We start from the raw sequence: 15,100 nt of genomic DNA, 5'->3' as shown, positions 1-15,100 counted from the left end.
CAATAGGTAGTTAGGGAGAGACAGAGTGTGTGTATAGGTAGGTAGGGAGATAGAGAGAGAGAAATACAGTAGGTAGGTAGGGGAGAGAGAGAGAGAGTAGGTAGGTTGGTAGGTAGAGGGGGAGAGAGAGAGAGAGACAGAGAGAAAGAGACAGAGAGACAGACATAAAGAGAGAGAGAGAGGGAGGGAGGGGAGGGAGGGAGAAATACAATACATAGGTAGGTGTTTCTGCTGGCACAGCACTTCATCAGTGTAATTCTCATCAATCATTTAAAGAGCTTTCCAAAAGAAAAAAAAGTTTTTGCACTCTGCAAACCTCCCCAAAATGGCCCGTTTTTCGTGAAAATGAGCCCAGTTTTTTTCTTTTAAAAAGGTGTGAATAGCCTTGTGGGGGGGCTTTCAGAGTGCTCCTGGGAGGGTAGGGACAAAAGCAAGCAAAAAAATGGGCCTGTTTTTTGTCAAAATATTTGCATGCATAGCCTTATGGAGACTTATCGAGGGCTGCTGGGGGCTGGACTATTTCTGCCCTCCCCAGCCCTCAGGAGCTCTTGAAAGCCTCCATAAGGGTATGCATGGCCATTTTAGTGAAGGAGACAAGGCTTCGGGAGGCAAAAGTGCTGTATTCAATATATAAGACGCACCCAGATTTTCAGCCTCTTTTTTGAAGAAAAAAGGTCTGTCTTATTCTCCAAAAAATACGGTAAGTCATTTTTTTCAGTGCCATTGTAATTTTGAACAATCATTAAACAAATGGTAGTAAAATGAGGACTACCAAAAAACCTAGTTCCACATAGTTCTATTGCATTGTGAGATATATAATGATTACCCATATATTTTGGAGCATAAGACGCACCGGAGTATAAGACGGGCCAAGGTTTTGAAGATGCTTTAAAAAAAAAGAGGAGGTAGATAGATAGAGGGAGAGAAAGGGAGAGAAAGAGCAGAAATACAATATGTAGGCAGGGAGAGAGAACAGTTAGGTAGGTAGATAAAGGGAGAGAGAGAGAGAGAAATAGAGAGAGAGAAATAGAGAAATATAGTAGGTAGGTAGGGAGAGAGAGTAGGTAGGTAGGTAGATAGATAGGAAGGGAGGAGGGAGGGAGGGAGGGACAGAAGGACAGAGGGAGAGAGAGAGAGAGAAGTACAGTAGGTAGAGAGGCAGGGAGAGAGAGAGAGTAGGTGGGTAGGTAGATGTTTCCAGGTGTATTTATCCATGTGCTGGAGAAGGAAATCACTGACAATCTGCACTTGTTTATCAATTTAATTTTCATCAATCACTCTAACTAAAGAGCTTTCCAAAAGGGGGGGGAGTTTTTGCACTCTGCAAACCTCCAAAAAATGGCCCGTTTTTCCCCAAAAATGGGCCCGTTTTTTGTTTTTCTTTAAAGGCCTGAATATCCTTGGGGGGGCTTGCAGAGTGCTCCAGGGGGGGGGAAATGAGCAAAAAAGTTGCATACATAGCCTTATGAAGACTTATAGAGTGCTGCTGGGGGCTGGGGGGGCAAAAAACAGGTCCTTTTGTGCTCATTTCTGCCCTCCCCAGGCCCCAGGAGCTCTCTGAAAGCCTCCATAAGGATATGCATGGCCATTTTTGTGAAGGGGCGGGGCTTCAGGAGGCAAAAAAATGCTGAATTCGATGTATAAAACGCACCCAGATTTTCAGCCTCTTTTTTGAGAAAAAAAGTGCATGTTATACTCCAAAAAATATGGTAAATGCCTTGGGGTGGGGGGAAACTGTCTCAAAACTGCAGGGTAATAATAAGTATTTTACCCCTAGTGTGCAATGTTTGTTCTGGATCACCAAGCAATAACATTATGGATATTCCAGACAAAGAATGACCAATCAAAAGACTTTGTGCAGCTGCTCTTTTACCCTCTTTAACTCATATTTTGTGAAAGCAAAGAAGAAGCAGATGCAGCATTTCAGAGGCATGTGAAATAGAATATTATCAAACTTCTATAAAATTATACAAAATGGGAATGACCTTTGTAAAGGTAGCAGATATCAGGCAGAGTATGATAGTAATTTTTAGTTTCAATGCACTGAATCTAAGAGATTACAAGATTTTCTTTGCTCCTTTCATTACCTGAGGTGTAATTGGATGGAATACTAAAGAAAGTCTCCTGTGTGGCCATTCTAAGATCACAATCCTTCTTTAAGGAGATTTCACTGTCTGCCTTTTTCTCTTTGTTTTCTCACTACAGTTAAGTCTTTTTCAAACAGTAGCTAAAATACTCATTTGGAGGGTGTCCAGTTTGGAGAAAGTACAGTTAAGACATTTTGGCAAGCATTGACTGAGTGGAAAGCTTCCATTGCATACTTGATTTTCCATGCTGAATTCATATATATGGATTTTGTCTTTTGTTCATGAAAATTATCAATCATTGTATGTGTTTTTTTTTAAAAATAGAAAGCTTACATAAACAATCTACATATTAAAAAAAAACCTTAGTGTATTAAGAGCAAGAAAGAGGGTATCCCATACAAGTTGTTCACCAGAAACTAGAACGTTGCTATGGAAATGCAATCAAACTTTTAATTCTGAAATTAATTGGAAAGACCATGCTATGGTGAGATAATCACTGATAATAATTGATTTAGTAAATGCATACATTTTTCCGTACATCTGGACACAATATTTTACTATAGTAAAAGAGATTCTTCATCATAATCAAATATCTTTATATGAGCAAAAATTATAGGCTCCTAGGTTCTCATAAGAGCCGAGGTGGCACAGTGGTTAGAGTGCAGTACTGCAGGCCATCTGCAGTTCTGCGGTTCAAATCTCACCGGCTCAAGGTTGACTCAGCCTTCCATCCTTCTGAGGTGGGTGAAATGAGGACCCAGACTGTGGGGGCAATATGCTGACTCTGTAAACCACTTAGAGAGGGCTGAAAGCCCTATGAAGCGGTATATAAGTCTAATTGCTATTGCTATCATGCAGTTATATGGAAAGCCATTATCACTTAGTAGAAATCATCCATTTACCCTATTAGAATATCTAAATTCTCTAAATATCTAATTTTTTGAATCCTGCCACCTAGTTCTGAAGTCTTAGTGAGACAATACAGTAAACCTTAAATGATTTCCATAAGAGATAAGCAGAAATAACAGGGTGAAAATATTATTTCACTTGGTTTTAAATCTGAATACATTACTCACTTAAACAATATTTTTTTAAAAAAATCTTAAATATTTTATAATGACTCCAAAATATTCTGATTCTAATCAAGCTTTCAGTATATTACTTATTCTACTGTGAAAGTAATCAAACACAGTAGGGAAAGATTTAAGATTTATTGCATCTCTTTAAGAAATACTTTAAATAATTCAATGAATACATTATACAGAATATTGTAGACCTTGCAAAAACCAACTCTATAGCTGTTTCATCCAGATCGTATGCTCTGTAATGGTTTTAATCTTGGAATGGAAAAATAATAAGTTATGTCTCTGGAAAAATCAATCTAAAACCTTATGATAAGTTCACTAACAATGCAATCTTATACATATCTACTCAGAACTCCCATTAAATTCACCAAAGCTTACTTATGAATGGGTACATAGGATTATAGGCTAACAAGTTTACTATTCAATTCTTAAAATGCAATACTTTGGGAATAAGAATTAATGATTTTTCTTAATCTGTAATTACTAACAATTGAGATAGGGAAATCTGAGGAATTCTGATATAAAGAAAAATTAACTCAGGTTTGCCCCATAACAAAACATTAAAGCATTTTTTAAAAATTAAAAATGTTAACCAGCTTGTTCTTTAGAAAGCCATTCATTCTATTCCTTTTTTCAATTCATCCCTTCCTCTGTTAACCATAGTTAAAGCAGATTTACTGTATATTTCAATCATTACGGATCTAATTAGTTGTTTTCTGGCTTCCCTATAATGGCTGATGATGCTATGGATAAAATGTGAATTGAGTTAATTAATATATAGGTTTATAAACTATTCAGGTCCTTGGAATAAAGTGAAGATTTAAGAATAAATTTAAGTGTCAAAGTCAACAAGACTCCTTTGGCTCCCAAATACACATGCTAAGAAGAAAAATGGCTAAACACATTGTTTAGACATTAATTTTTTTCCAGAAAAAGAGCTCTGAATTTCCAGTTCATAAAGTATTGAACTCTAGGGTTGTTTCTCTGAAATAATTTTCAGACAATAGATGAGTTATCAGTCAACCTTTTGAATACATTTAGATTTTTCTAGAAATAAAAAAAAGATGGTTGGTTTTAAATTCTTATATTTTCTACAAAAATGATGAAATTTCTACTTAGAATCCCAAAATTTATTGATTCCTATAAGTCACAGTAAAATGCAAGTTACTACCACTAACTTTGGACTATTAACATTCTATAAAAAGGTCTTTATTGAAGCTTAGCGATGCTTATTTTCTTATTTGGTATACTTTATTATATAAAATTTTAGAGGCCACCCAGCTCGAATTTACATTTTAAAGGCAGGAAGTAATAAAAATTAATCATGAACATCCCCAAGAGAAAACATATATTATCCCCAATTTTTTAATGCAATTTATTTTCATTGGCATCAGATGAGTTGATCAGCAATAAAAACAACTTCTCTATCTGATCACAAAACTAGAAAACAATTGACACACCAATTATTTCTTCTAAAATAATTTAAAAGGGCTTTACACCAAGGTAAGTTGCATAAGACTGCTTTAACAACATATTCAACCCAAATAAATGTTAATTTTACTTACCTAGTTTGATTGTATTAAACCTGAAATAGAGAAACAACATCATTTAGGTTGTAATGACAGTTAACAGAGATCACATTGCTAATTAACTGTAACACGTTAGGAATGGTTTTTAACCTTAGGGAAGAGACTTACAAAATGCCTACATATTTATTAACAATGGCAAAGAATTACAATTTGGTGTAATGCTTCCGGTCAGAGAAAAGAGCCCATGCTCTTATAACCATGATGGCGAATCTATGGTATGTGTGCCAGAGGTGGCATGCAGAACCCTGCATGCCTGCCATCACCAGTTGCTCTTCTGGTTTCCGGAGTGCACATGCACATCACCCAGCTGGTTTTCGCATATGCCAGAGTTCCGGAAAGATCAGCTGGCGAGTGCACCTGCATGCACCAGCCATCTGGTATTCGGGTTTCCAGTGTTCTGGCATGCACAAAGACTAGCTGGCTGGCACACATGCGTGCACCAGAAACCCAAAGAACCAGTGTTTGGGTTTCTGGTGCTCCAGCGCACACATGCTCATACATCCGTGCATGTTCTGGTTTGGCAGTCAGTGCTGAAAACATTAGCCGTCACTGTTCTATAACATATGGCAGGCAATGGACCATATTCAGGATGAAACCTAGCCTATAGTGTGTTCCTGAATATTGGAGGTTAATGGAATATTAGTTTTTAGAAAATCTCTGGAAAACATCTTGCTTGCTAAAAAATAACTAAAATATCAAATATGTTTATAAAATAAAAAAATGAATAAAATTAGTTCCTTTGTTACATTCATATTGGTAATACATAAAGTTTTTGTGTATTTTCTGTCTCAAAATGCTAGAAAATTGTTTCTTTCTAATTGTGTTTAGTGAGTAGTTCCATAGATCCACTAAAAGCGAAGACTTGGGGCTATATGAAGTCCTGGAAATATGGGTTGCCTTCCACATCATATTTTACGCATATAATATAAGGAAAAAAGATTGAAGATTTATAAGATTTATCCATTTCTCTGGATGAGCAATAGAATCATACATTTCTCCTTAACTTTAACATTCTTCAAAGACCAATAAGTTCTGCAATTCCATTGGCCTGACGAGTGGAACAGATTATTCTTTCTGGCAGGAAAGAAGGAAGTTAAAGTTTCAGCTAAGTAATAGGTGGTCACTAAAAGGATCCATGTTAATGTTTCTCTTGCCATAAGAATCTTCCTAGGAGGCAGAAAACACAATGCATTTAAACCCATAGTTCCAGATTTGCATATCTAGTTTTATATGGGTGAGAAAGTTACTTTGTAAAATGCCAATTGATCTTTAAAAAAAAAATTCTGTAGTTCCTTTTGAACTCAGGCAGTTAAGTTTTTTTAAAGAAACCATTTAGTAGATCAAAGGACAAAATTCCTTACATATTGAAATGTGTGACTGCCTTGCTGCGTTCTTTGTATATAAGCAGGAAAGTTACTGGTGCACATTATTATTATAGTTGGTTTCATACTTAGCCAGTTCTTTAGAATGAATTTGTCATTTTTATTTGCCTATTGATCTCTTTTCAAGGATCTGGGATAGACAGATGTTGTTTGATGGTATGAAAAGTATCAATCGCAGGATGAAAACTGCTTCAAGTAAAATTGCCTTTTGCAATTGACTAATGATGATTTTTGTCCATGCCAGTTGTGTTGAAGGATACTCTTGTTTTGGGATTCAACCCACAGGGCCTATTAATATTGGTATAATCTTTGCTTTCTTTTGCAACAGTCATTCTACTTCTATTTGCAGATCTCTGTATTTTGTGATTTTTTTTACAATTCTTTCTCTTCTTTTCTGCGGTTTCGAGGTACTGCCACATCCACTACCCAGACTTATTATTATTCCATTTTTATCCCACATTTATTTTTATACAGAGCATCAACTCAAGGTGGCTACATTACCACCTTTTATTTTCTCCACAACAATAATCTTGTGAGGTGAATTGAGAGACAGGGACTGACTCAAAGTCACCCTGATAGCTTTCTTATCTAAAAGAAGTCCAGAACTCACAGATGGCAGAGACTTCAAATCTAAGCCCAAAATATTTTCATAAATGATTGTGATCGTAAATACTGACTTAGAAATCTGGCTATGGTAGGCTAAATATGGATTCTGGAGTAAGACCCACCGATTTCAATACACATGACTTCAAGTATGTATGCAGACATTTGTGACATTGCATATAATACATGTTCTATCTCTTACTGCTATCTTCCAAGTATGATTTCAAAAAATTATTAATGTATTAACTGTAGTTATGAAATTTCATCTCTTTGAAACTGTAGGGCACTTTACTGTTCTTGATATAAATGTGTAATTTATTTAGAGTGTAAGTGCTAAATTTTAATAATTTATAAAATTAAGTATATATAATACACCATGAAAATATAAACAAAATTATGTGCATGACATTAAAATTTATGTCACGAAAAATAGAAAATCCATTTCAGAATCTTTGAAACTGCAAGTATTACTATTCAGGCAAAGAAGCAACAATGCAGTTTACATGCAAAGGCTTGTAACAGTTGTCTAATGAAGGGCGAACAAGCTCACTGACAAAAAAAATGAGGGTAGGGCTGGTGGGGGAGGCAATACTCCCAGATATTTTCCTGTCCCAGAAGCCACAGAAAGAGAACAGACAGCTGTAGCTGTCCTGATATTGGGCCACATTACTGAAAGAAATGGCAGATGTAGAGCCATCCTTTCAAAGCAAGCAAAAAGTCCTCTCTGTCACACAAAGAAGATTGACAGCTTCAGAGCCCAATTTCTTTGTGTAGAAAGCCAGCTGCTTCTTTAGCCGTTGCAAAGCACTAAGCAGTATTAGCAAATAGGCAAAGCTACCCATCCCTAGGAAATTGCTTACTCACAAGAAACCTTTAAAAAAATCAGTATTTCTGCTTCTTAGTAGCACTGAAAGCAAACTTAATGCTGGTACTTTTTCAGTGACAGGTCAACTGGCAAATGAGAATAAAGGCACAGACTTGTTTCATCAACACTTTGAAAACTATTTTTTAGATATGCTTTTGTACAAATGAGATTCCTAACTAGGGATGTCAAACTGCTTTATAGATATGCAAATGAGCTAATTAACTATCAGAACCAGTTTCCATAATATACTGGAATCTCTCCCAGGGACCTCTAGAAAGTGGCTTAAGGATACAGAATTATATTTCTTCCTTAAATAGGAACAATTTATAAAATTGTGCGTTCAGTGTAATACATTGTGTATAGGTAAGGGATGACACTTCAGTTTGAAGTGTAGTTCCTAACTTAAATTTTTTAAGACAAAATATTTTACAAGCAAAAATCCTCCTAGGATGATGGATGATGATGGATGACCAGTACTACATTGTTAGCAAAAAGTCATAGTGGTGTAATAGTGACTTTTGGTCAGCACTAAAGTTCAGAATAAGAAATACTATATGATATATAAAATCATAAGGAGGGATGCCTATTATTCCACCAAAGCATGCTTATATGTTATATATCAGCACTAGAAGATGATAAATAAATTTGATTTTGATCATCTTATATTCCATTTCAAAAGATCAGCAAAAAAAAAACCACCTAGACCTAACGAAGTTTGAAATTTGTAAAAAAGAGAGAGGGAGGGAGATAGAAAAGAAGGAAGGAGAGTGAAACAAACAAACAAACAGCTAGCTAGCCTTAATGTGGAGAAAGGGGAGGAAGAGGAAGAAACACTCAAACCTGCCCATAAAGATTCACATAATGCTGAGAACCTGAGAGATTGATAGATAAAACTGACAGCCATTTGTGAGAGGGAATGAAAGTAGTGGCTAGAAAAGGAGGGGAAGATGAAATACACAGATATAAAAGGCTCAAAGGGAATCATCTCATTATCTTGATAGGCTATTTCTTAGTATACCACATTTTAAAATATTTACAAAGAAACAATTGCACATGTAAAAATCCATTATTGATTTGAGCTGGCTTGCACAGTACTGTACACTATCTATCTCATGTCTTAATCCATGAAATTTTTTTAAATATTAGCAATAAAAAAGTCCTGCTTTATGCATGCAATGGGAAATGAGGCACAACTCATTCTTTGGATATGAATGGAGAAGATTTCACAAGCGCGAACAGTCCATATGGCCCTGTTCATCCAACACTTAGCTGATGGGAACTCATCATCATTCATCATTAATGGTGGGGTACTATTTTGCCATGCAGATTCCAAAATAGAATTAATTGAACCAGCCAATTAATCATGAGGTTAGTTCTAGATCCAACCAGATCTATGTTTCTTTGGGACTAAAATCAGGTGTATAAGTAGCATTGTCCTCAAAGCAACGGGGCTTCCCAATGTGGAAAGAGCTCAGGCACCAAGATTTCCCAGGTTGCAACAATTGTGTGTGGTCAAGGGAATGTCTCCCCTATTGCTGCCAATGCCTCAGGTCTATGTCTCATAAGGGTTTAGGAAGAGAAGAAGACAGCAGCCAATTATGAGGCCTGGGAAAGTATTCTAGCTGCTTCTACGGGTATGTCCCACTTACAGGCAATCTATTGCAGCAGCACAATGGTGACAGTGATTTACTCATCAGTAGTACTCATGTGTCCAGGAAGAGGAAACAAAAGGAATTCATGGCAAAAAGGTGGTTGGGTCCACCTGCCATTTTTCACTAATAATTATGCTATACAAAGTACATTTCCATTTTCTTATTTGTCCCTTATATGGAATACTTACCTGCGGGTAACTGTTCCTTCCAACAACCACAACTGAAATCAACCCTAAGCATATCCTAATCCTACATGAAGCTATAGTCCGAGATCATCATGAGAATTGAGCTGGGCACCAACTCTGTGTGAAGTTTTATCCTTTGACTTGGAAAATACTGCCTTACTCAAGATGAATAAAACTAGAGCATTTTTTTCCTTAAAACTAAAGTAAATTTTTCCAATTTTTCAATGTTATTTTTTTAGTACGCATGTGCATGCACATACATGCACATCACAACTTTCAATGCAATTGTAATTCCTAATAAACAGTCAGGTCCCAAAACTTTGGTATATAATTCAACAACATATTAATATATTCAATATTTAAAGATTTACCCATAAAGATACCAAATCATTACATTGCTGTATCATTTGGTTCAATGAATCTTTAAAAACTTTATACCTCTAATGAAGATAATCTGATGTGGGTTCTTTCCTCTCCTTTGAGAAGGCTAATATATTTGATATTTAAACATATACAATTTTTGCTGAAAATTTTTAACCCAAAACCTGTTGATACAGTATCATTTTAGTATTTTAATTAATAGAGCATTGAGACATTTCAGTTCTTTTATGCACATATGCAATGTCCCCAAAATGTCCACCTTAAAAATGTTTTGTTAGAGATTTGTAATAGGCTCAATTGTGTCATGGATTCCATTAAATAAGAGAGCATCTCAGGTGTCTTTAAAGCAACCAATGTCCATCTTGAGCCTATCTTCCATGACTGCAATTTATTCTGATTTCCTTATGCAAAACATATTGGGTTGTGAATAACCATAATCAGGAAGAAACATCACTTGGTTAATAATTAGGATATTCTAAAGGAAAAATAGTAATGAAATGTTATGAAAAATACTATACTTGCCAGGCCAGTTATCTGCCCCTATATCATAATAAAAATAGAAACTTTACAAAGGATGCTGAAGTATATAACATCACAGTTCTCAAAAAGAAATTAGAAAAATTTCCAGTTGCAGTAAGTGGGCACTCTTAGTCTTTGGATGGCATTTCCTATTTTGCAAAGGACATAAAATGTAATTTAAGTATCCTTGCAGACATATCTTTGTAAGCCATTGTAGGGACTGAAGATGCTGATGCCTCTGACAATGTATTTTCTCGGGAGAATAGCAGTGTTTCATTCTTTGGTTAATAGGAATTGGAATGAAAAAATGTTGATATCTCAGAGAAGCCTGTCTGTTAGATGCTAACCAAGGTATATAACTGATGTTACTTTTGTTGTTGCTTTCTTTGAGATCTTCTGAGATGAGTAAAATAGGGATGACTTGCCTGAAGCTGTTTTCTTCTAAGACTCACTATTTCTGTTGAGCTAGTTTGCACTGAGTGTTTCCAAATTGCTTCTTTGGTGAGGGGAACTGGAAAGATTAACAAAGTGCCCTTTGAAGTCAAAAGATGCCTTTTCTTTGGCTGCCCTGGACCTTGAGTGAGCAGCCCATAAAGCCAAAGCAATTTCACACCTAAAAGGCTGCCAATAGTCTCCCATCTTTAAGAATTTGTTTCACTCTAGGCATTTCCTGGAGTCAGAAGGAGTTGCTTGGAGCTGCAAAGTTTGTTAATAAATAAGTCATGATAGTAGTATGGACGTTTCTTAAAAAACTAAAGTATGGTATGTTGTAAAAAGAAGAAATAGTAATGCTTTATAAATCCTAATTCTGTACATGGTACTAAGCACAATCAATTCATTATGATCTAGTACATTGTCTGAACCAGACCCTAGGAGGCCACCCTTCTGCAAATACATTATTATATAGGGTAGCAACAGTTAAATTTATCTGTTTGTGTAGACCTCTCTGCCTCCTGCTCTGGAGAAATTCCTGCTACTGTCTACTAATTCAGTGCAAGTTTCTGCAGGATGACTGGGCATCAGTTAAATTCAGCCACATCCTATTTCTCTATAAATGCCTAAAAAGAGTTATGCTGCTAGACAATTCTGGGACTTGTTATCATAGCACATACCAAGATTAGACTGGGGATGGGAATCTAGTTGTCTACAATCCTGCACATATTTACTGAGAAGAAAATCCCACAGTGTTCTATGGGATTGTGTGCATAGGATTGCAGCCCAGAAAAGAAAAAGATAGAATGACTAGTATGCCCGTTTAGTCAAGCTTTAATTGGCAACTAGATGTGAATAAAAAACATGTAGGTCCTAAAAGCTCCTGTTGAATTCTAGATCCCATAATAATATTGTAACATAGCATGCTCCTGAAAATAAAGGAATCAGATCAACTGGAAAACAGGGATAGGAGGGAATATCAAGAGATTTGCATCACAATAGAGGGTTGTCTTTGTTACACTTGGATTGTTGTTAATCCCATTTCTGAATCAAGGCTGGGAATTTAAAGAATTAAAACAAGAATAGTTTCACCATACTGGAGCAGTTTGCAATGTTATTTTATTTTTGAAAGATGGAAAAGATCAGGACCTTTCTCAGTCAATGGAAACTGTAGAAACCCTTTAAAGTCCTTGAATTATGTGAATTTAGAGTGTTTGGAAAGCATGTTCAAACAAATGTGCTAACTTCAGTGGAGCTCATTTCCATATGAATAGTTTGGACTGGAACTCCAGGAAACTTGGTTATCTTTTTTTAAAGAGTTTAAAAGTTCAACAAGCTAACCTGAAAACTACACCCACTTGTTTAGAAAATCTTCAGTACAATAACTGATTTATAAAATCCTTCCTTTCTGTCTAAACAGCATTGGTAAAGGCTCACAATAAAATAAGGAATATACATTTAAAATGTCAAATAGTTACAAATTACAAAGTTACACTAAGAACATATTTCTTTTTATATTTATATACCACTTGTAACTTTTTAGGCCCCAAGGTGTAGTGCATGTTTCTTTTCTCCCAAAATTTCCTTGTCGCAGCAACTATATAAGAGGTCGATTTAAGTTTGAGAGGTAGTCACTGGTTATGGTGAAAAGCAACTTGTTGATTACTATCTTGGCAGCGCCCAGTATTTTATAGGTATAACTCTTAAACTGAAGCCCCACCTATTCATGAAGAAGATTGTAGCATCTATCTCTCCATATATACTTTATCTAGGCCATTACTAAATTCCTACCGGAATCGATATTGCTGGGTTATGTAATTCCAATATTTGGAATCATTCCTGCATCATTTCGATTGTGTTAAACATTATTACTGTACCTTTCTTCGTCTCGAGGCACATTATAAAAGCACCTTTCGTTATTTAAAAGTACTGCGCTCTCATTACAGGACCAGGACTCTCCATTGGGATAACCGTGATCGAGGCAGGGGTCAAGATTTCCGTCTTAAGAAGCGAAGTTTGGTCGGCCAGGCTACGCTCCAGGGCTGCACCTGCCTATAGAGGGACTTGGCATTTGCCCAGGGCGGTGGAATAGGTCGGATAATGGCCGGACCGATTTAATAAGCCTAGTGGGGACGGGAGCACCCTCGCAGAACAGCCCTGAGGAGGCAGCGGCGCTGTTCTCGGGGAACGGCTTGAGCGAACAAGCCCAGGACACAAGCGCAGCTATATATTTTTACAAGCTCAGCTCTACTTCCTCAAATACAGCCAGAAGCCGTTTAACCGTTGGCGAGTAATTATGGGGGGAGTGGGAGGGCATCAAAGAGGTTGGCGTGGTCCAGAAAGAACTCTATTTATATCCCGGGTCTGCTACTGTGCACGTAAGCTGAGCGCGGTCAGAAGGTGAATAATCACAAAGATAACAAAAAGGCCAACATTAACGAACAGCTCTCAGCAGGCCGCGAAGGGCGTTCTGAGGACGCCCCTGCCACGCGGGCGGGAGGAGCCGGGCCGCACCCGATTGTTCAGAGGCAAGAAGAGTTTCGAGCCGCCCTCCGCTCCGAACTGATCGGGCCCGCCAGGCACCGGCAAACAAAGGGTGCCTCCAGCAGCATTATTGCGAAGGCGGGCTCATCCCCACCCCTCGGCCAATTTGCACCAAAGGGGGCGGAAGTCTCCGCCAGCCTCTGCGTGGGGTGACGGCCGGTCCTGAGAGTTGCGCTCTGCTGAACTTGGTTGGGTAGCCACGAGCAGCGTTTTAAAGAGGGCCTCGAAAGGAAGGGAGCCGTTAGCCGTCTCTTTCTTAACGCTTCCCTTCGGTTTCGACAAACCCTCCCCTCCCCTAACAAGAATCCGCAATCGCCTGGCGAAGTAAGAGCCACCGGGCTTCACGGCTTACTTTGATTGCCGGGAAGGCAGAAGCCGGAATGCGCACCTGCCGCCCACCTTGCGCAAGCTTCCCCCTGCCAAAGAGCCAGACGCTCTTTGCGCCGAGAGGGCGGAGCGGGGCGTTGAAGGAGGAGGAGAAGTAGTACCCAGGAGGCGGCCCGGGGCAGGCCGCGCTGGGATGCGGTGGGCGGAGCTCGCGCCTGCCTCCTCTTCCCCCTCCACTCCCCCTAACGATGTTCGTAGGGCGCGTCCTCTGAGCCCGGCGCTTTTAGAAACGCGACCTGACGGAGAAACCGCCTACACAGGAAACGAGGCTGACAAAGGCGGGAGGGGGCGTTTGGGGGAGGACAGGCGTGTCTGTTTGGGTCTGCGGGAGCGCGAGCGAGGTCAGGTCGTTGTGGGCGAAGAAAGCTTGCGGCGAGGGAAGGCGGGGCTGGATGGAAGAGAAGAAAAAAAAAACGTTGCGCGTTACTGCTTAAAACAACGGAGTTGAGGGCGCGGAGGATGGATGGAGCGATACTGGTCTTTGGTTTCGGTTTTGACAAACGCCTGAGTGGAATTCCTGGCTCCTTGTACACTAGGCGCAATAAGTTGAATTAAATTGCAACAACGGTCATGCTTGCTGGCTTGGCCAAAATACAGTGTGCCCCCCTCCCCACCTAGTTCATTTAGTTTGAATTGTCTGTAACTTTTTTTAAAATAAAAAAAAGCAAGTCTGCTTTTATCTATTAACAAAAGTTCAATGGGCAGATCATAGCAAAAGTACAAATGAAAAAACCGATGGATCTGGTGGAATTACTGTGCATTTTCCCCCTCAGAGAAGGCATGGGGGTGAGGAGGAGGAGGAAGATGTCCCAATAAATTTGATTATTTATCTGCATCAACCTGCCAAGTATTGGAGAAAATATTCTTAAAAGAATTTACTCTTAGGTAAAAAATATGCTGACACCCTCTAAACCTGCAAGTGTTACATTCTGGCCTCAAAGTCAGGCTTTGCACTCAAATTAACTCTTAGGTGGACCTGTAGAGAATTTATTTTAAAAGCCCAATTCAGTATCAGTGTAAGAAACACTGTCAGTTTACATACTTCTTAATTGGGTTATTACAGTAAAACCAGTGGTGGGTTTCAAAAAATTTTAGAACCTCTTCTGTAGGTGTGGCCTGCTTTGTGGGAGTGTCTTGCTGGCCATGTGACTGGGTGGGCATGGCCAACTTGTAAAATGTGGTGAAACTCACTTAACAACGCTCTTGCTTAGCAACCAAAATGTTGGCTCAGAAACTCTGGCATTTGAAGCATGCAAGTCTTAAAGCTGTCAAGTTACAAGACCCTTGCACCCCTAACCCTTTAGAAAAAAAACGAGTGGTGTTCAAACTTGACATCTTTAACACTTGTGGACTTCAACTCCCAGAATTCCTCCTCCAGTCATGTTGGCT

The 15,100-nt window shown here is 38.4% G+C and overlaps 1 long non-coding RNA gene across 1 annotated transcript in view; it reads right to left on the bottom strand.

Moving 5' to 3' along the window:
- LOC148045811 (uncharacterized) overlaps positions 1 to 13,074 on the bottom strand; it is a 44,513-nt gene extending 31,439 nt beyond the window's left edge. The window contains exons 1-2 of the long non-coding RNA XR_015696239.1: positions 12,658 to 13,074; positions 4,738 to 4,757 (exon numbers count right to left, since the gene is read on the bottom strand). This is a non-coding gene — a long non-coding RNA (uncharacterized LOC148045811). The remainder of the gene's footprint in view (positions 1 to 4,737; positions 4,758 to 12,657) is intronic.
- Positions 13,075 to 15,100: the final 2,026 nt, after the last annotated feature.

Source organism: Thamnophis sirtalis, unplaced genomic scaffold (genome assembly GCF_051295495.1).
Source record: "Thamnophis sirtalis isolate CommonGarterSnake01/CBP01778 unplaced genomic scaffold, rThaSir2_p1.2 scaffold_4, whole genome shotgun sequence".
Taxonomy (NCBI): domain Eukaryota; kingdom Metazoa; phylum Chordata; class Lepidosauria; order Squamata; family Natricidae; genus Thamnophis; species Thamnophis sirtalis.
Note: the sequence above shows the minus strand (reverse complement) of the source record. Positions and strands in the feature narration are given on the sequence as shown.